Source organism: Pogoniulus pusillus, chromosome 4 (assembly GCF_015220805.1).
Source record: "Pogoniulus pusillus isolate bPogPus1 chromosome 4, bPogPus1.pri, whole genome shotgun sequence".
Classification (NCBI taxonomy): Eukaryota; Metazoa; Chordata; class Aves; order Piciformes; family Lybiidae; genus Pogoniulus; species Pogoniulus pusillus.
Window position 1 is genome coordinate 36,460,435 of NC_087267.1, and position 23,162 is coordinate 36,483,596.

Sequence of the window (23,162 nt, forward strand, 5' to 3'; positions counted from 1 at the left end):
AGGTGTTCAAGAAACACGGAAATGGCACTTTAGGACACAGTTTAATGGCCACGGTGGACTTGGGTTAATGGTTGAACTTGGTGATCTTAGAGTCATTTTCCAATAGAAATAATTCTATGATTCTGTACTCTTGAAAATGAATTGACTATAATTTAAAAGGTGGAGTTTTTACTTCTTTGTGCTTCCTGGTGCCAAAACATGTAGTACAACCGACAGTTCTTAGCTGATCTCTTATTTTTTGCCTCATCTTTACTGCCACACATATTTCCAGGGAAAATTCTTGTGTCTTACAAAAGCAGTATGTACTTTCTTCTTCACTGAAGAAAATGTTTTAATTTCATATATGAAATTTGTTCTAATTCCAAAACTACAGTTCAAAATATTAAAAAATTAAGGATTATAAAAATATAGGAATATAGCTTAGTCCAGATTTCCCCACAGTTAGTGGTATAAGAGTGATTCATCCTGATCAAGGAGAAGTATCTGTCTTAGCCTGATTACTTATTTTTGGAGGTGTCTATGTCTCTTCATCAACTAGGAAAACAGGCAATGCAATTGGTTAGATGCAGTCTGCACACTAAATTACTAGGGGCTTTGAAAAGTTGTTCTTTTTTGATGTAAATGTAGGCTCCTACGCAGTGTAGATATATAAAGAAGTGGGACTTGAATGATTTTAGAGTTGTAGTCCATATCCCAAATAGCTTCTTACAAATTTTGCTTTAGTAAAGGAAAAGGAATACATACTCTAAAAATAATGAGATGCAGCTGTGTGAATAACAAAGTATGGGAACATATAGGCACAGGGCAGTAAAAAGTATATTAACCAACCTGACTCTTCTGACTTTATCAAGCAATAACTGTTATTAATTTAAAAAGAATTTATTCTAAAATAAATGGTACTTCACTCAGATAAGTTGCCAACAAGATGAATTTTAAGTAGCAGTTTATAAATCACTGTTTTCTCTATTTATTCTAACATGTTGTCAACAAATGGTAGAAGTTTTCAAAGTGTTGACAACCCTCTTTTGCTGTTCTTCTGTAACCTAACCTTAGCAAACCACAATTATCAACACATCACTTGTCATGCATCTTTAAAGGAACATTTTACATTTTCAAGTGCTGTTTAAGCTATTTTCATCCTTTTCACCTAAATTCCATCAACTTGTGCATGTTTCAGATTTCAGTAAATTCAATTTCATTTTGTTTCCAGCTTCCCGTGACCGTTTCCCAAGTCCACGTTGTGCCAACAAATCAAAGAAACTAATTTTCTCTTGCTCAGTGTGTACTTATAATCACAGACAAATGAATCATCTACAGTAGGCTTAGCTGCCTATTGACTTATATTGTAAATTCAGAGGAATGCCACTGTTTCTTCCCCCTCCCAAACTGAAACAGATAACCCAGATGGTGAAACAGTCACAGATGGTCACTGGTATTGGGGAAGAGCTATTAATAACATGCTCATTAAAAGCTCTATAATACTTTAAGGAATTATTATTTTCAGATGACAGTTAAGTTGCTGGTGAATAAATCCCAGTGTCAGCTTATAACCTGCATATGTTGTTGTTAGATCTTTGTCTACTCACAAAGAAACTCAGACTAATAGACACCAAAGAAGATGTACCACTTGCTTTTGAAAAAGTATTTATAACCTCCAGTTCTCAGCTGCTATTCTTACAAAATGCAAGTCTCAAATATTTTTACTTGGTATTTATATTGGGATATGGAGAAAAAGATAGATCTTACTACTGTGACAAAAATGCATTTTTTGTTTGTTTATATTTTCACTCTTCCGAGACATTTTCATCATTAGTTGTGTTCTCAGGCTACTTGGGAACTGTGTTGGCAGACTGAAGGGAAGTTCAACTGCAGTATTTTAGCAGATAACTTTAGAGTAGTTGTTGAACTTAGTTTTCACATTATCTTTTAATTTATTAACTGGCATGGAAAAAAAATAGGGCTGATATTGACCAAATATTAATCTATTACAAAGAACTGGGAGGAGAAAGAAGTCATTGTGCTGTCTAGGCCTATCCTTGTATTTTTGGTCCCTGTAACACATTTATAGTGTTAAGCTCTTTTTAGGTGTTCAATGGAAAGATGAAGCAGGGGCTTCATGGGACTGCTCTGGAGCTAAATTAACCTATCAAACAGAGGCAGACATTGCTAAACCCTCACAATTACTGGTTAAAAGCTAGGTTATGTGTCAGACAGGTGATCTTACCAAGCTCTCTGAATAAACCACAAAGTTTTCTACCATATTTTATTCAATTTGCCATCTTTTCCCATTCTATCCTATTTACTTCTAGCTATCTTCTATAATCCTCACTACTGAAAAATCAGTGTTTGACAAATAATCATTCTAAATGCTGATCTCAAGAATTAGAATTAAATTACTCTGCTCCTTGTTTTGCCACAACACCTTTTTAAGTGTTAGTATTTACTGCTGACCCTGGTATATGGAGAGAATTTCACACTAGTCTGAGATATCCCTTCAGGATGGACATAATGATAATCAGATCAGTTTCTGAGGCAAAGCTGACCTTGCTAAAACAAGCCCAAAGCTTGTGCTTGATGTAAAGTTACAGGTATATTCTCCCCAATACTACAAATTAAAGAACTGAAGAAGAAACAATATTCCCTTTCCCCCACCAATTTCTAACTTAACAACTTTCTGATAATAAAGACAGGAGAAGGATGCACTCCTTAGTCTTTCAATTCAACGACAAGATAACATCACAGTGAGGAACTCAAAAGAGTGAGCTCAAGGGATGGGTAGAAAATCTGTTTTCTGCCTTGCCAATACAGATTCTTCTTGACGTGCTTTGTCTCCTGCATTTCAATTTTTAGAGGTCACCTGGACAAAGGCTTGTAGGCCTTGTTAAATTGTGTGGTGACTTTGGAATAATTCCTTTGAGATGACCACGCTGTTGCTTGTGAATCTTTTTCATACTTTTTTTCTATCTCTTTTTGTCTTCTTCAATCTGATGGCATTACTGACAAGGCGAGTAAGACTCTGACCCACTACAAGATATCAGTCGAGCATTAGGAAATACTCATGTGTGCCACTGCTTTTATCTGTACTAAAGAGATTGCTTTGGGGGAATGAATGGCTCAAGAGATGTGTGATGAATTTCTGCTGCTAAATTGCGTATTTGATTTTTAGTTAATCTTTCTCCTCTTCTAAGCTGGATTTGTTTGAATATTATATGATGCTGTTCCTGCACCCTCCTCTCTATTCACCTTGCCATGACTGGATATTAGATTCATATGCTCAAAGTGAGTCACGAATTACTATTCATGAGTAATAGATTAGAGCTTTCCTTTAATGTAACACTTGTCTTTTTCTCTTCTGTAAGTATTTTGCACTGGGGACTGAGCAGTCAGGCAGAACACTAGTTTCTAAATCATTACACAGCGGCACTGTGATGCCAGTCTTACTTTCTCATGTTTTTTTTTCGGTGTTCTGGTTTGTTTGCTTGTTTGTTTGGGGTTTATTTGTTAGTTTTGTTGTTGTTTGTTTGGTTGTTTTTTTTTTTTTTTAAACTCCTTGGAAGATTCTACAAAGTTAAATTTATCTTCTGTTAAGACTAATGTGGATTTTGTAGAAATAGTCTATTTCAAAATAATAAGCATTTTTCAGAGATTTTGCTTTCATTTGTGTCAGAGTCACTCATCCCTCAGATGAGCACTTCTGTACTTTCCATCCTCTTGCTTCTTTTATTTTCCCTGTGAAATTGTTTGAAATTGCCATTTTCACTTCAAATGCAAAGGGACCAGCACAGTGCTCTGCCTAACAGCTCATATGACATCAGATGCCAACTTTTTTCCTCATTTAAACACATAAAAGGCCATATGCTTCCTTTGATGTTGGGGGAGAAAGGAAAAAATCAATGGAAATCTGATATGCCAGCTATATACAGATGTGGCCCTTATACAGTGATTTTCAAAGGGATCTAAACCTTCATTTCATCTACTTTGTGTAAGCAGGCATAATAGTTGGTCTCAGCTGTCTGCATACAAGAGGTATTTTTATGTAGACGAACAGATTTGTGATGAATTTGGATGAGGACTGACCATTTTTGTCTGTAAGGGCAGCAGGGAAATTCCCTCCTCAATTTATACTGGTAAAACCATGCAAGAATGGTTAAAATCAGCAGAAACACATCAGTGGCAAATCCATTTGTAAAAAGAATGAAATCTAATGGTTTAAAATTTGAATTATTGTATTTAAGGCATCATACAGGAAAGGTGAAGAGAGACTTATGGTTTGGAATGGTATGTAGCTGAGGGAGAGTAGGTTTAGACAGGTTCTGAGGAAGAAGTTCCTCAGTACAAGGGTGGTGAGACTTTGGAATATGTTGCCCAGGGAGGCTGTGAATGCCTCCTCCCCGTGGGGTATTCAAGGCTAGTCTGGGTGAGGCCTTGAGCAGACAAGTCTAGTTGAGAGGTGTTCCTGTTCATGACAGAGAGGTCAGAGTAGATGAGCTCTAATGTTCCCTCCAGCCTAAACCATTCTATGATTCTATGATTAGTTAATTATCAGATGAGAGTCAAGCAACTGATGTCATTTACCTGGACCTGAGCAAGGCCTTTGACACTGTCCTGCACCACATCCTGGTCTCCAGGCTGGTGACACATGGGTTTGATGGGTGGCCCACGAGATGGAAAAACAACTGGCTTGATGGCCACACCCAAAGAGTGGCTGTCAATGGTTCCTTGTCCAAGTGGAGGCCAGTGACAAGCAGAGTCCCTCAGGGATCCGTCCTGGGACCAGTCTTGTTCAACATCTTGGTCAATGATATGGACAAAAGCATTGAGTGCATCCTCAGCAAGTTTGCTGACAACACCAAGCTGTGTGGTGCAGCAGACACGCTGGAGGGAAGGGATGCCATCCAGAGGGACCTGGACAGGCTGGAGAGGTGGGCACAAGCCAACCTCAGGAGGCTTAACATGACCAAGTGCAAGGTCCTGCATCTGGGTCAGGGCAATCCCAAGGACAAATACAGGCTGGGCAGTGACTGGCTGGAGAGCAGCCCTGAGGAGAGGGACTTGGGGTGTTGGTGGACAAGAAGCTCAACATAAGCCAGCAGTGTGTACTTGCAGCCCAGAGGGCCAACCAGAGCCTGGGCTGCATCAGGAGAAATGTGGCCAGCAGGTCGAGCAAGGTGATTCTCCCCCTCTGCTCACTCTGGTGAGACCCCACCTGAAGTACTGCATCCAGTTCTGGAGCCCCTATTACAAGAGGGATGTGGAGATGCTGGAGCATGTCCAGAGAAGGGCCACAAGGATGATCAGAGGGCTGGAGCATCTCTCCTGTGAGGACAGACTGAGGGAGTTGGGGTTGTTCAGTCTGGAGAAGAGGAGGCTCCCAGGTGATCTTGTGGCCTTCCAGCATCTGAAGCGGGCCTACAAAAAAGCTAGGGAAGGACTTCTTAGGCTAATCAGGGAGTGACAGGACTAGGGGGAATGGAGCAAAGCTTGAGGTGGGTAAGTTCAGACTGGACATGAGGAGGAAATTCTTGAGCATGAGAGTGGTGAGAGGCTGGAATGGGTTGCTCAGGGAGGTGGTTGAGGCCCCATCCCTGGAGGTGTTTAAGGCCAGGCTGGATGAGGCTGTGTCCAGCCTGCTCTAGGGTAGGGTGTCCCTGCCCATGGCAGGGGGCTTGGAACTAGATGATCCTTGTGGTCCCTTCCAACCCTGACTGATTCTATGATTCTATGATTAGCTGGAGTACTCCATACCTGTGTATTTAACAGATTTTATACAACATACACATTATTCACAAGCTTATACTTTCATTTCTTCACCTGCATCTACAGACAGCATCTATACTATGTGCTTTTTTGCTCACTGAAGACACAGTATTCTCTTTATCCATTCCCCTTAGTGCAATTCGACACTGTAAATTTGCTCTTATGCGAAAGTGAACTCTTTCTGGCTACCTCATAGAGCAATATTTGAAATTCACCTCAAAACAATTTTCTTCTTTAGTTTTCTCTTTTTTCTTTCCTCTGTTATGCTTTGCTGCTAGTCTTTGCATTCCTATTTCTTAGCTTTACACAGCATCCTGTGATAAAAGCCTATACAAGAGCCTTTCTGTCCAATTATATCCAAGGTATAGAATTGCATGCATCTCAGTTATGTTACAACGGGGAAAAAAGTTCTCTGTCAGACTGATTCAGACAGGAAAGGAAAGGATAAGGGAAAATCCCATGCCCTCAAAACAGAAGGATATGGTCTGAATTTCCTCTCTGAAGGATAAATACAGTCTTCAAACTTTACTATACAAAGTATTTTGTTTATATATCAGTATATTAGAAACTATCAAGGGACATCAAAGGAATAAAATTGCATTCTCCAGCTGCTACAATACTGTGGTTTTAGTACCAGCTCTCGTTAGAACTCTTGAGTCCTACACTACCATATCCCGAGTCTGGGACCAAAGCTTGACTCTGAAAAAGAATTCAGAACAAATACTTTTGCCTGTGAATTAAAATGTTTCCTCATTTGTAAATTATTTGTGAATTTTAGGAAGATGATACAATTTTTGTTTAAAAGAAAAAGGGATACAAATGAATACATTTATCTAGATGCTGTCTTCATCATGACTTACTAAAGTCTCTGAAGAGGGGGTTTCTGAAGCATATTCTGCTTTGAAAACCCAGAAGACTATGAAATAAATGATGGATCAGAGGACGAACTGGCTGCTCATGGCTTGGATGGGTGGACACATCACTTAGTAGGAAACTGGCTAGATGGCCCAGCTCATTGAGTTGTGACAAATGGAGTCAAATCCAGTTGGCAACTGGTCACAAGCAGTATTTGCTAGAGCTCAGTACTGGGACCAGTCTTATTTAATATCTTTATCAATGATCTGGATGAAGGGATTAAGTGCCCCCTCAGTAAGCTTGCTGATGACACCAAATTGGGTGGGAGCGTTGATCTGCCTGAAGGTAGGAAGGCTCTGCAGAGAGATGTGGACAAGCTGAATTGACGGGCCAAAGTCAGTTGTGGGAAGTTAAAAAGGCCAAGTGCCAGGTCCTGCACTTAGGTTATGACAACCCCATGAAATGCTACAGGCTTGGGATGGAGTGGCTGGAAAGCTGCCCAGCAGAATGGAACCTGAGTATGTTGGTTGATATCCAAACGTGAGCAAGCAGTGGCCAAGAATGCCACCAGCATCCTGGCCTGTATCAGAAATAATGTGATCTGCAGCAAAAGAGATGCAATTGTGCCCTTTATTCTTTCTCTACTGAAATGGTGGTCAGGCATTGGAACAGGCTGCCCAGGAAGGTGGTGGAGTCACTGTGCCCAGAGGTGCACAGAAAACATGTGGACATGGCACCTGGGGACATAGCTTAATGGCCATGATTGTGTCAGGTCATTGGTTGGACTGGATGATCTTAGAGATATTTTCCAGCAAAAATGAATCTATGATTCTGAAATAAGGTGTACAGAACTCTGTGTACGGTAGGTTGGGCAAGAAAAGCATTAATGGCTAGAGAAACATTGATGGAAAAGCTAGAATAGTTATCAAATAGGTGCCTAACAAGACTAAGTCTGCAAATTGATGGTGACTGTGTACATGTACTATAATATAGCACAGTATACTATACAGTAAGATAATCAGTGTTTCCTTATCATCACTTCTTCCCCCTCCCTATTGTTTCACTTACAGTCTTAGGAGGCATTTAGCACGAATACAGAACTGTAGATGCTCAGAACTTGTCAGTGTAACCCGTGGAAAGTTAACAGAAGTTTTATGAAGCAGATGCTTTGCATGTGAGGTATCCTGGTTTGGGGTTTAACTAACAGCACAGTATTGTACCATGGTAACATGTTCTGATACAGAGGACGATGTGATTTTGCCATTGGTATTTCAAAACAGCTACATTCTAAGATCTTTACCAAAGTATTAACTGTTAGCTTTGAGATTAGCTAACCACAAAGCTATTTGTGGAAGTAGAATAGATCTTTTTGTACATAATGCAACACTTGTGGGCTCATTCACTCATAGTAATTAATAATATACTGTTTCTCATCTGGTAAAACACAGATCATTCTGTTATTCCCCTCAGCCAGAATAAGAAATTTTATCCTAAACTCAGATATCATCTATGGAAAAAAATTACTGGATTATGAAGATTTTTTCCTAGTTGATAAGAACATACTTTAAATTTCCTTCCTTTGCAGTCCAACTGAGAATTCTGGCCAGAAAATACTGGTGAGAAAAAATCAGAATAGTTTATACTTATCAGTAGAATATGCATATGCTGAATTTAGACCATCTGTTTTCAGCTGATATCAAGCTACTTTGCAAACTTTCAACTACAATGAAAAAGACCCAAAACACACCAGAACCTCCTGTACCTCTGAAAGAAGAGAAATGTTAATTGTTTGACAAGGAAAACAAACCAAAACCAACAACAAACAAAACACTGTGAGAAAATCTTGACTTTTTTCTGCTTTTCCTTCATCACTGACTTCCTTCAAAGAATGGTAGCTGATGCTTACTTGTAAGAGTGAGGATTAATCTGCACAAATGCAGACATAAAGTACAGAGATAGTCTGAGCCAGTCCCTCAGACTACTGAACTAAAAGAAAGTGCCATTTTTTGTTCAGCTCACTCCATAATCACACCTGTTTCACTTACTGACTGTAGAAATAGTCTCATGCAATGCAGGTGTCATCAGTAAATAGAATTATAGAATCAAGCAGGTTGGAAGAGACCTCCAAGATCATCCAGTCCAACCTAGCACACAGCCCTAGCCACTTAACTAGACCATGGCACTAAGTGCCTCAGCCAGACTTTGCTTGAACACCTCCAGGGATGGTGACTCCACCACCTCCCTGGGCAGCCCATTCCAATGCCAATCATTCTCTCTGGGAAGAACTTCCTCCTAACATTCAGCCTAGACTTCCCCCAGCACAACTTGAGACTGTGTCCCCTTGTTCTGTTGCTGATTGCCTGGGAGAAGAGACTGACCTCCATCTGGCTACAGCCTCTCTTCAAAGGTAGCTGTAGATGTCTCAAAATGTCTCAAACCAGAGGAGAGCAGTCCTACTCCTAGCAGCTGCAGCAGTTTGAATTTTCACTTTTGGCTTCTCATATGTGATCTATTTTATAGAAGAGTTTTAATCCTTTTCTCTGTGCAGGAATCTCACCACCTGCAGTTCCTCAGAAATGACACCTCTCCTCAGCAGTCAAAGGCTCTGGATTTGGCTCAGTTTGATTGCTCAGGCAGTGCTTACTTTATTGAGTGCTCATGATGCTTTGCTTCCCTGGTCTAAGATTAGAGGTGGCAGAGTGAGTAGAGCCCTGAATAATCACTTTCTCTAAAATGTGGTTCATGCTGGGTAACAACAGCCATGGAACTCCTGCTGTAAGGCATGGATCAGACAAACTTACCAATTGCTTAACTGTTTAAATCAGGCCTTTCTATAAGCATCACAGCTAAGCCTTGTCCTTGTCATTTCTGCTCAGCCCTGACTTCATCCATACCACTGTGCAACCTGCAGAATTTCCTTACCTCTCTTTCAAAAAATTCCTTAAAATTTACCCATGTAACACATTCTAGTGCAGAAAAACAAACTTATTCTCTTCTTTGGCACCATGTGTAGCTCTGAAAGATTTTTCATGTTCTGTAAGCACCAAGCCCTTCACAATGGTTACACAGGGATCAAAATCCCAGTACTACACACTATTATTAGAATAAAATGGAAATAAAGAGGTTTGTGAAACTCTTTGGTTACTGATGTTTCCAGGCTTTATCTCCTCTCAACAACTCACCAGCTTCCTGGTCTACAGAAAACTGCATAATTCTGTCTGCCTCACACAGACAAGCTGCTGTCTCGACCAGCTCGTATTTGCAACCCATTTTTCTCCTCTGCAATTTCTCAATACCTTCCTGAACTTCTGCCTGAAACTCTTTTTGTTTCCCCTTTCCCTCCACCCCTCTCTTTCTGAAGCAAGAAAATCCTCCCTAAAATATGTTCAGTTGCTCCCATGGCAGAAGCAATCTTGCTTTCTCTCTGCAGAAGCTTTCAGCCAACCAAATTCTCTCCCTTTTTAAAGCAATCTAACTGAACCTGACAACAAACACACAGAATAGATCGTCTGCCACAGATGGCTAAACTCATGAAGTGTGAAAACCACTCAGTATGACCAGATTTTCTATTACACTTTTTCTACAGTGAGAAAGTGTACACTAGTCAGACCACACAAAAGCCCCCATATTCCTATACTTATTCTCATCTAAGAATGGCAGTTCCAATTTGATATATGCCCATTGCCAAGCGACACAAGTTAATCAAAAGGAAATCAACCTCTTCTGTCACACCACCCCAAACCTTGGAAATCCTAACTTTTCAAAGAAGACATTAATACTTGAATAAAAAAATACCTAAATTTGCTATGTCGATACAAAACATCTCATGTAAGAAAACCAGCTTTCACTGTTTAAATTTATAGCACTTTTTTTCAGACCAAGTCTTTTTAAATGCATGAAACCATTTATTCTTTTCAAAATTTACTTCCCCCCCTTCTATATTTCTTGTATATATATTCTATAGTCTCTTGATATTAGACTAGATTTAATCCATGCAGCTGGGAATGAGAAGTGATAAAATTCTCACCATTTGAGGGTATTCAAAACCAGACTGCACATGAGCACCATCTCTTCACCAAATAAATCCAATCAAAGACACTCAACTCATTCCTGATTACCTGAACTTTGAATTAAACTGATAGGAAGTACTGATACTTAGAGCAACCTCCATATTTTATTTTTGTATAAAAATAGATATAATTTCTATGCCTGATTGTTTTAGCAACTATTAAATACAGTCTACATGATTACAACTGAACTTTATATCAATTTCCAGAAAATGAAGTGTTCCATTCCTGGGTAAATTCACTCAGATGACATCATGGCAGGCAATGTGATATTTAATCCGACTGTGTAGGGCTGGAGAAGAAGAAAGCAGCAACCTTTAATAAATTCTCTTCATACTATTTTAATAGCAATTATTCTATTTTAGAATCATGACCTTCCCCTTCCCATTTCTGCTTAGTGTGACAAGGAGGACAGGAAGATAGAAACTTGGCAAGCTTACTTTTAAAGGCTAATGAAGTTAAAAATAAGAAAAGGCAGAAGAAAAAAACCCCAGAAGTTAGTGTGAAAGATGTGCCATTTGCAGTTTCAAAATCTACATTCATGTCATTAAAAAAAAGGGGGAGGAACAGACATTGACTGTGATGTCTCAAGACACCATATGAAAATAAGAATTCCTATGCTTGACCTGGAATCTAGGGTACATTTTCACTGCAGATGCAAAAGGAAAAAGGTTCTTTTTCCCATTCAGAGCCCTTGCTATTCTTGCTCCAAACTATTCTAGGTCCACCACTGCACAGGGTAAAATAAACTACAGAACAGTTACCCTACACATGCAGAGCATGGTGAGTTTCACTACAGAACCACAGGAAATCATAGATAAACAGTACCAGTTGCTTACAATATGAACACACATTTGAGTTGGTTGTCTGTTGCTTTTATGTGTTGTTCTCACTGTTTGGTAATTGCTACTGACACTAAGGAGTCATAAGGTGATTCTACAGATTAAATGCAGAGCTTATAAAGAAAAGAAAATGATTGGAACCCTAAAATGCACATAATCATTCAAACACACAGTCTAGATCAGTGGAAGAGAAAGGGCTGAAAAATTATTCCAAACCATCCAAACTGAGAGGCTACTGAATATTCTAGTGACATCTTAACTTGAAACAAACAAACTAGCAAATCAGGTTTTGAAGTCACATCACTCAGAAGCATAGAATGGTTTGAGTTGGAAGGGAGCTGTAATGGTCCTGAGATAGTCCAACCCCTGCACAATAAGGACAGACATGCTTCATTTGATCAGATTTCTCAGAGCCCTGTGAAGCCTGACCTTAGATATCTTCAAGGACGGGATGAGTTTGTCACCAGAAGATACTAATTAGACATCATTCTACTCTAGTATACACTGGAGTGGTTCATCCTGGAGAAGAGAAGGCTCCTGGGAGACCTAATAGCAGCCTTCCAGTACCTGAAGGAGGCCTACAAGAAGGCTGCAGAAGGACTGCTTCCAAAGGCCTGCAGTGATAGGATGAGGGACAATGGTTTGAGATTAGAGGAAATTTAGATTGGACGTTAGAAGTTCTTTAGCACGAGGGTGGTAGAGCGCTGGAGCAGGTTGCCCAAGGAGGTAGCTGAGGTCCCTTGCCTGGAGATATTCAAGTTGAGGCTCAACAAGGCTCTGAGAAACCTGATCTAGTGGAGGATGTCCCTGATCAATGCAGGGGTGTTGGACCAGGTGATCTTTGGAGGTCCCTTCCAACCCAAACTATTCTACAGTTCTATGATTCTATGTTACACAGTGTTTGGTGTAGAAGAATAGCTTTGGTCGTCAGCTCACCTACAGGTGGAGCTTTGGACAGAGCAGGGTAGAGATCGTCAAGTCATCTCCTATGATGAAGATGGCTGTTGTTTAATTTCAAAGTAATCGAGATAGGATCCTAAACATTTTTTGACTTCACTATCAGATGACAATATTTATGCCTATAGATCTTGGTAAGTGCATAAACAAAATAACCTTTATGTATGTATTAGAGAACTTGCAACACTCACAGAACCAGCTGTTTGTATTTCAGTAGGAAACATAATATCCTTTAATTGCCAGATCTCTCTTCTGTTATCTGAAGGCACAGTAATCACTCTAGTACATGGCTGTACATACAGCAGACAGGGTGTGTAGTGATGAAAACAATCTTGGCTGACAAGTCATTGATGACATTTACTTCAGCATGCATTTATCTGTGAGCTCTCCTTACTAGTGTGCAGTCCCATAGCGTGTACTCTGGACATCAATTTACACATAACTACTAAGTAATGAAGAAATGATGAAACATTTTTATCTGCCCTGCTCTATTTCTGGTAAACATTAAATGTCTTGATATTTGACCATAGACAACATTTTTAATGTAGACTGATTTTCTGTCACAATATCAATTCTTTCTTACACCATTTTAAAAATTCCATATTCATGAAACATAAAATACAATGCTGCAATATAATAATTTCAGAGATGTAAGATTAAAAAGGCTTGGAAAATGGAATGCATATCAAATATATATATCAAAGTAACATAAGAAGAACAATATTATTTTTGTTCAAATTTTAGAACAGTCAAAACTAAAGACCATGTCAGGAGGAAGCCACTACCACAAAAATCTCCTCCAAAAAGCAAACCAGGAGCTCTTTGTAGACTTAAAATACTCTAAAGAGGAGAGAAAAGGTGATGTCGCTACTTTCTAACATGCTCACATATCTGGGTCATCGTTTTCTATAGTTCCATTAAAGTGAAATTTTCTTAACATCTACACTCAAGTCATGAAGCCTCACCACCACACAGGCTTCAAAAACACTGGAAGAACACTGCACCAGGTTAAACACTTGGGTCACATATGTGAGGAATACTCTATGTCTTATGAGAATAGCATATGTGTATATGTAAAAAGAATGTGGATTTTTGTGCTTAATTCTTTAGGTCACTCCAGGAAGGGTAAGCACCCAGTTACCCAAGTAATTTAGAACCAGTCTAATTATTTGGAAGTCACTGAGCCTGACACTTAGGAAGCACTCAAGATGAGTGTGCTAGTTTGAAGCAGGCTAGAATGTTTTGGTGATTTCTAAAGTGTGGGGGGGCGGGGAACACCCAAACCATCACCTCTTTAATTTGGCCCCACGTTGGGCACCAAATAAAAGAGGTGATGGTTTGGGTGCTCCCCGCTCCCCCACATTTCAGAAATCACCCAGACTAGACTCAGCCAGCTCTGGAAATATGAATGAAGCTTATATTACAGCTAGCACAATATCCAAGCAGATATTTACAGTATATACAGTTATATACAGAAATATACAAGGTAAAAGGTACTACAGAAACACAACTCCCCTCCCAGAAACCTGAGCCCCCAGGAGGGGCTCTCAACCACCCTTCCACCTTCCCCCCACCCCTCTCAACCTTACTCCAATCCCAAGGAAGAATAGAGGTTCGGCCAGAGGTTAGGAAGCAAAGTGGGTTAGCCCAAAATAGAGGGTGAGGTTAGAGAGATGCAGTTCAGCCAGCATCCCCAGAGAGAGTGATTATCTAATATTTTTATTTCTTGTTCCTTTGCTTCTCAGCAAGACTGTGAAGGAAGTAGACATCACCATTGTTTTCCTTCCACAGCCTGTAATCTAGTTCTTCTCACCAAAGCATTCTAGCCTGCTTCAAACTAGCACAATGAGAAAATGTGTCCCATACGTATTGGATGAGCAGGATCAGAAACAAACAAAAAAAACCAAACAAGAAACCCAAGCAAAAAAAGCAGTACTCTGTTGTGACACTTTCCTTAGAGAAAATTTTCTAAAGTATAAGAAATATTTGAATTTCCTATTGTCTTCAGATTAAAAACAGCCAACCAAACAAAAGGAACATTTTTTTGTGTAAAGAAAGTGTGTTGCATTTAATAGTTGGCATGAAGTTAAAAGACATATTATGTTAGCTTTCTGGGGTAAGCCAAGTTCTGTTTGAGGCTGACACCTAACCTCAGAATCTGTTTATATCATCCTTTTCTGAAAATATATTAATTGGTCACTGTAAGGCACAAAAGACTGAACTAAATCAGAATTTGTGCTGTAGATTCTATCCTCACAAAATTACCTTCCACTTGCTGAACAGCACATGAAAAAGAACAAACATCTGAAAAACATCACCTTGGTCTCGAGTCTGTTTTTACTGTTTGACCAACTCAAGGGAAGGTATAAAGCTTTGTCAGCCTGCCACTACATTTTTAAACTATGTTCAAACAAACTCTGGATATTCTGAAGTGCAGGAGAAAATAATTTCAATTCACAGAATCACAGAATGTTAGGGGTTGGAAGTGACCTCCAGAGATCAAGTCCAACACCTCTGCTAAAGCAGCATCACCTATATTAGGCCACACAGGAATGCATCCAGGCAGGTTTTGAAAGTCTCCAGAGAAGGAGACTCCACCACATCTCTGGCCAGCCTGTTCCAGTGCTCTGTCACCCTCACTGGAAAGAAGTGTCTCCTCGTGTTGAAGTGAAATCTCCTGTGTTCCATGTACCTGTGCCTGTTGTACCTGTTGTTCCTTGTCCTATCACTAGGCACCACCAAAAAGAGATGTGATGACAATGATTTCCAGAGGATCATATATATAGTGGTATTTTAAAGCATTTATATGTTTTTCCCCATTATATAATTACCAATTGTTCAGTATAATGAAGTTAAACCATACTTTATTTCAAATCTCTATGCTTTGTGAGGACACCTTTCTTGTTCCACCTTGTTCCCTCATTTATTCCTCAATTTCAGTGTCTGAGTAACACAATGTATCAATATGGGTAACAAACACATCAAACCACATTACTAGAGACTGATAAAACCAAATCTGACACAAAATCAGACTTCTACAGACTCAGCTATTCTATAAATATCTCCAGGTCAATATGTACATTCAGCACTATTCTGTGTATCGAACCCATCCTGGGCTTTGAAGCAAATGGAACTGATTAGCTTTGTCTGTCACTTCCCACCATTTACTTTATTGACCATATTGTCAATACTTCTAGAAGAGGTCAGACCATTAGAAATTCTTCTTCATTAACAGAAAAGCTTTCTTTTTTTTTTTTTTCCCCTAAAAATATTTCCAGCAGGATCAGAAGCAGGCTAACAAACAATCTATGCCTGTGTTTTGTTTGGTTATGGTTTTTTGTTTGGTTGGTTTGGTTTTTTTTTGGTGTTGTAACTCAGGATAGGAAAAAAAAATGCATTTCAGGAGAACCACTGAACAATTTTTCAGCTTGCTAGCTGATAGGGTCTCATTTTTGCTTTCTCTCCACTGAAACAGTGGACAAATTATGACTTTATTTTTTTCCCTAGTATACAAAAGTATATTCTTTTCTCTTGTGCAAATCTGAATTATCCCAATATTAAATTAACAATGGATGTTTTCTACTAGGACCCTAGTAGTTGTTTAAATAAAAAGCCTTTCTCCCTGTTCCACACATTACATCAGTTTGGGTGCTCTCTCAGAATTGAGAGATTTTTGTTTTAATGAAAGTGCCAAAAACCTCCCCATGTTGAAAACAGCAGAATAATCAGTGTAGAGAAAAAAAACAACAACCTTCATTCTAATTTCCTTAAAGGATGACCCACAGCTCACTGAATTAACAGAGTGTACTATTAACTTCAGAGAGTTTTATAAGAATTAGGTAGTTAATCACTGAGACATAAGCACAAATTTGATGACTTTTAAAGCCAATAGGTGTGCTTAGTTCTGAATTTAAGCCACTACAGTACATTATAAATGGTACAGAGGCAATTCTCAGTTAAAGTATTTCGGGAGTGTTCAAGTCCCTGGAGGTGTTGAAGAAAAGCCTGGATGAGGCACTTAGTGCCATGGTCTAGTTGACTGGCTAGGGTTGGGTGACAGGTTGGACTGGATGATCTTGGAGGCCTCTCCCAACCTGACTGATTCTATGATTCTGTTGTGGTAGGCTTGATAGGCTCAAAACAGGCTTTAGCCTGGAGAAGAGGAGGCTCAGGGGTGACCTTATTGCTGTCTACAACTACCTGAGGGGGAGGTTGTGGCCAGGGGGAGGTTGCTCTCTTCTCTCAAGTGGCCAGCACCAGAACGAGAGGACACAGCCTCAGGCTGCGCCAGGGGAAATTTAGGCTCGAGGTGAGGAGAAAGTTCTTCACTGAGAGAGTCATTGGACACTGGAATGGGCTGCCTGGGGAGGTGGTGGAGTCGCCGTCCCTGGGGCTGTTCAAGGCAGGATTGGACGTGGCACTTGGTGTCATGGTCTAGCCTTGAGCTCTGTGGTAAAGGGTTGGACTTGATGATCTATGAGGTCTCTTCCAACCTTCGTGATACTGTGATACTGCCTTGCCTAGGCATGTTTTCCTGCTCCACCAGAGAGCCAAGCACAGAAAAAGGACACAAAAGAATCTGTAGCCACTGAGTCTGGCCTGCCCAGGGTCCAGTGGTAAGGTACATACATTTAGCTTGTGCCTGCCTTGTGCAGGGCCTGTGCTTTTCCCAATTTTGGGAAAAGCGAGCTGTGGCTTTGCCTAATAAGGTAAGGTTTGGCTAACTGCCAACCTGATTGGCTGTTCTGTGTCCAAAGGGCAATTAATCTTGGCCCACATTGATAAAAAGAAATACACAGGTGAACAACTTGCTTTGCCTCTCTGCTTTTGCTCTCTGCTGTGCTCAGCTGTGCTCTGCCGCTGCCTGCTGCAATTGCCTACTGCCTTATTGTTTGCTGGTAAACTCCACTGCCACAAGTTACCAGGAGCAGACCCTGGATGCCTACACGCAATCAGCCTGTGAGGCTAGCACGACATTGTGCTGAGACTGCACAACATCCTGCCTCTACACCTGGAAGTCCTGCTTAGAAGAACCAGGAGACAAGGTCAGAGATTGTCTGCCTTCTTTCCCCAGAAGCTGGGAAGATTCAAGTCTCAACTTTAGACAAGACAGAGTTCCCTGAAAGCATTTGGGCACTGTCAGGACTGTGGCTAGCCCTGTGAGTCAGGTAATAATAATTTGTTAGTAAATGCTTAGAAGCCTCTCTGTAATTCTCCACTGCCTTCTGCCATACGAAGAAAGAGCTCCTTGAGTCCATCTACAGGGCAAGTGGCATACTGACCGCAAATGGCGTTTGACCGTGGAACCTTCTCTTCCAGATCAATTCATCTTTATATATTTTGCTGGTTATTACTAGATCTAGATATTATCCATAGAATGTTTCCAAGATCATGTAAGAACCAAAATATTATTAAAATTAGTGGTCCAGGGTGGTGAAAGTTCTGAATAGCAAAATTAATAAACAATATTCATTTTGGAAAATATCATCTTGCATTAATTAACAATTTCCATCTCTCCAACTACTCCACATTTCTATTTCCACATCTCCAGTTGTGCCTGTACACCTGTCGTGGAGGGCCTGTAGGCCCGAAAAGAGGCTTATTTATGCCTTGTCTTGCCTGGACATGTTTTTGTGCCAGGACCCCTGGTTTTAAACAGGTTGTGTAAGCCCCCACACACTCAGCTCGTGTCTCCCTGGGGTAAGTCCATGTGATCCCCATATTTGGGAATGTCTAGGCAAGAGCTTCTGCCTATTATGGTAAGGTTTGGCTAACTGCCATCCTGATTGGTCATTCTAGTGGCCAAAGAGGCCATTAATCTCAGCCCACATTCAATAAATAGGGGTGCACAGATAAGCAACGTGCCCTACTCAGCTCTGACTCTCAGCTTAGCTCAGACTCTCAGGCATGGACCCTGCATAGCTCATCCACTCGGACCCCCATGCTCGGATGCCATTGCATAGCTTCGATGCTCAGAGGCTCAGATCCTCATGCTTTGACTCATTCGCAGCTCACCTGCCTGGGTACCTTTCTTGCAGAGCTCATTTAAGCCTGCACATGCACACACATATATATATAAGGAGCCTGTAGTCTCCTAAGTCAGCTGTGCACATCTGCACGCTATGGTGTTATCAGAACCAGATCCTGAATTGCATTTACCTACAGAGCTTAGACTCCCAGCAGCCGTGCACACTTTGCATGCCTGCTGCCTATCATTGCCTGGTAAAGGCCATTGCCACTGAGATAACCAGGAAGCACACTCTGGATTGTCTGCACACACACACACACGGCCTGCTAGCCCTGACAACTGTGCCAGAGACAGCACAATATTCTCCTGCTCCTCAAATCCTGCCAGCTGAGAATTCCTGGACACAGCATCCAGAAGAAGTCAGCAGCACCAAATGCAGAGATCGCCTCTTTGCCAGAAGAAAAGGTCAGAAAACCTATTTCCCCAGAAGCTGGGAAGATTTATCCTCTCCCCTCAAGCCAGGAAGATTCCAGCCTCAGAGTCCATGGGTAGAGATCCCCTGAAGTCTGGACATTAGATACAGGCTGTGACAGCCCCGGAGGGTGATTAATAATTGATAAAGACATGTGAATAAAAGCTTTAACACCTCTGTGAATATAAGTTGCCTCTGCTGTAGAGCAGAAAGAGTTTCAGCCCGCTCCACTGGGCAAATAGCATAAAGATCCCAAACAGCATTGAGCCATGGGGAAAACTCCTCTCTCTGTTTATAGTTTGAATGTTTGCTAGTTAATTAACAAATCCCCTGTACATATTTTATCCTAAATTGTTTTCATAACCGTGTACCAACCTTTAATATTAATATACAGTGGTTGGGGGTGGTGAGAGTTCAGAATATTGAATTTAATAAATATATATCTTTATATAAAATTATATTGCCCCAATTAATTTCTCCTCTCTGCCAAAATAGGCATAGGCACTGAGAAATCCCCCTCTGCAACAACACCGGAACAATCTGGCAAACATTTTTAAAACCAATATATAGATTAACTGCAGACTAAGTCTAGTACTGTTAAGCAACTGTTAATGCCATTGTCCTGCATGAAGTGCAACGTTAATATAAGAATTCCAGTTCTCCAAACATCTTCTTTAGATCCAGGTTAGATTTTCTTACATAATACTACTTGCGTTTTATCATGAGCTGGACACATACATGTTCTCCTGGACCCCACAGGTACTTATATAAGTATCATTTTGAGCTTGAAACACTTGATGACAGTTCTTTGTGCCCCTTTTCTGTTAACATTCCTATCCTTGGTGGTTATGGTGGCAATTTGGCTGACATAATAACACTGCAAGAGACTGCTGTGAATATTAAAGAGCTAAAAGATTCTTGAAGACAGTAAACATGCTTTAAAGTTATGACTCAGCAGTAATAATATAAAAGAGAAGTGACACAAAGAAACATCAGAAAGAGAAAAGAATACAGGGAAATAATAGAATAATAGGAAGAAAGAATGGGGAGAAGGAAGACTAACAATAATTAGATTGGATAGAGAAGTTTCACAGGCTGAACAAACTAGGAACACACATATTCAATGTAAACTGGGTATGAAAGACTGGGAAAGAAACAAGAAATAGAAGCAGAAATGAGATGACCATGTTCTTCATTTATATTATAGCTTATACCCAGCCTTCTACATTAAGCACAAACCCAAACAATTGTAGAAGACAGAAAAAATTATGACCAGTTTTATTGCTTCCCTTTCTTTCCATCAGTTGTACTTAAAAAAATCTTCTCAATTTTATGTACCTTAAAATGCAGCTATATTATGTTATATTTATTATCAAAAAAAAAAAAAATATGATGTATTACTTTCATCAAAGCATTGCTCCTGCATTCCTTTCACAGAATTTGAAATGCAGGCTCCAGAGGTGTTGGGGGAAATCCAGAGGAGGGCCACAAAGATGACCCCAGGGCTACAACACCTCTGCTATGAGGATAGGCTGAGAGAGCTGGGATTGTTCAGCCTAGAGAAGACCCCAGGAGGACCTTAGAACTGCCTTCCAATACCTGAAGGCATCCTATAGGAAGGCTGGAGAGGGACTTTTCATGATGGTGTCTAGCAATAGGACAAGGGAGAATGGTTTGAAGCTGAGAGAGAGTAGGTTTAGACTGGATCTTAGGAGGAAGATCTTTGGTGGTGGGGCTCTGGAACAGGTTGCCCAGGGACATTGTGGATGCCTGCTCCCTGGAGGTGTTCAAGGCCAGGTTGGATGAGGCCTTGAGTAGCTGAGTCTAGCTCAGAGACATCCCCACCTATAGCAGGAAGGTCGGAGTAGATGATCTCTAAGGTCAATTCCAACCTAAGCCATTCTATTATTCTGTGATCCACAAACAAAATTATTTGCTCAAACATGCTATAAGCAAAGAGTACTAAGTAGGAATGAAATACATTAACATTTCCTCAAGACCAAGATTTCATATACCTCAACAGTCATCAAAGGATTTATAAAACAAAGTAGAAATACCAATCAAAACCATCCTAGTTTCAGAGTTATTCTACTGAAAGAAAATTTGCAGCTACTTTAATATAAGCATTTGCTTTTAAATTATTAATACTGGAATAATTGCTTCAAAATAGAGGAAAAATTTCCAAAATTAAGATTCTAAAAGTCATATTTAAAAAAAAATGCAGATGAGAAAGCTTCTAATGAGAGCCAACTTAAATTGGAGATGATTCTGTAATTTTGAAGTGTTTTGGCAATGCTCCATCATTTGTGCTTCAATTGTTGCATCTTATTATTCGTGGAAAAATAAAAAGGAAATATTTTTGATGCCATATTTTTGAAGGAATCATAGAATCAACCAGGCTGGAAGAGACCTCTAAGGTCATCCAGTCCAACCTATCTCCCAGCCCTATCCAGTCAACTAGACCATGGCATTAAGTGCCGCTGTCTAGATATGGAGAATCTTAGATTGGATGTTTGGAGGAAGTTCTTTACTGAGCAAGAGGTCAGGCACTGGAACGGGCTGCCCAGAGAGGTGGTGGAGTCGTCATCCCTGTAAGTGCTTAAAAGGAAAGTGGATGTGGTGCTTGAGGTCTAGTGATTAAGGATGCTGTGATGAAGATTGGACTGGATGATCCTGGTGGTCCTTTCAACCATAGCGATTCATAGTGATTAGACGTTGTGCTGAGGCATTTGGTTTAGTCAAGGACCTGTCAGTGTGAAACTAATGATTTGACTCGATGATCTTGAAGGTCTTTTTCAATCTAAGAAATTCTGTGATTCTGTGATCTTTATTTTCAAGACTGGTTTCCCCTAACATGGGAACAACAGAGGCATTTTCTAATGTATGAGTTAAAATCCCAGAATACATTTATAATAGATTTTCTCTTTCTAATGACAAGAGACGTTGAAGGTTTAATATCTCGGAATTTATATATCTCCTACGCATTACATGCCTAGAAATAGATACCAGTTTTTATTATGAAAGGGTTATTTCTCAAAATGTCAGTGTATCAAAATAAACATCAACAGCAATCTATTAAAAAAAAAAGAGGAGTTTCTTATTGGCAAAAACAACAACAACAAACCCAAATGATTTCCTCTGTCACTCTATCACTGGGTTTGAGAGATTAATGGGGGGCATAAGCTAGTGCTTCCTGAACTCTGTTGTGTATTTCTTTAGGCAGCTGCCTAGCAAAGTGCTTGAGGGAACATAATTTGCTTCTGAAGTGAAGCAGTACAACAGTTAAGCATCACTGCACTCGAGCTAATGAGAATAACAATGATAATTTAAGAGCAGGATGTGGGAGAGGTTCTATGACTCTTCCCATCATGTCTTATATCCACCCAAAGCATCAAAAATCTTAGCCAGAGAAATGAATACAGACTCAGTAAGATGGTCAGGGCTTGAGGAGTGGCTGCTGTATGAAGAGGAAAGAGCTGAGGTACATAACATACTTAATGCCTTCTTTGCCTCAGTCTTGAATGGTGAGACCAGATGTTCACCAGAGACTCAGCATCTGACTGCAAGACAAGGATGGGGAGCAGAATGAAGCCCTTACTACAAGAAAGATGTTGAGTTGCAGGATTGCATCCAAAGAAGGACAGTGAAGATGGTTAAGTGTCTAGAGAGCAAGTCTTAAGTGGCCAAGAGAACTGGGACTGTTAGCATGGAGAAAAGGCAGCTGAGAGGAAACATCATTTTCTGTAAGGTACCTGAAAGGAGGTTGCAGTAAAGTGGGGATGAGGATCTTCCAAGCACCAAGCAGAAATGGCCTTGTTGTGCCAGGGGAGGTTTAGATTGGATATTAGGAAAAAAATTCTTCCCTGATAGTCGTCAAATATTAGAACAGGCTGCCCAGGTAATTGGTTGAGTCCACTCTTGGTGATATGCAATATTCACAGAATCATAGAATGGTTTAGGTTGGAAGGGACCTCAAAGATCATCCAGTTCCAACACTCCAGCATAGGCAGGGACACCTCCCACTAGAACAGGTTGCTCAAGGCCTCATGCAACCTGGCCTTGAACACCTCCAGGGAGGGAGTATCCACAGTCTCCCTGGGCAACCTGTTCCAGTGTCTCACCACCCTCACTGGAAAGAACTTCTTCCTAACATCTAGTTTAAATCTCCCATCTGTCCGTTTAAACCCATTACCCCTTGTCCTGTCATGTAAATAGTCCCTCCACAGCCCCCCTGTAGGCCCCTT

General features: G+C 40.4%; 1 protein-coding gene across 8 annotated transcripts in view; it reads right to left on the minus strand.

The window, feature by feature from the left end:
- PCLO (piccolo presynaptic cytomatrix protein) overlaps positions 1–23,162 on the minus strand; it is a 385,933-nt gene that overhangs the window by 153,791 nt on the left and 208,980 nt on the right. The gene's annotated exons all lie outside the window — the stretch shown is intronic.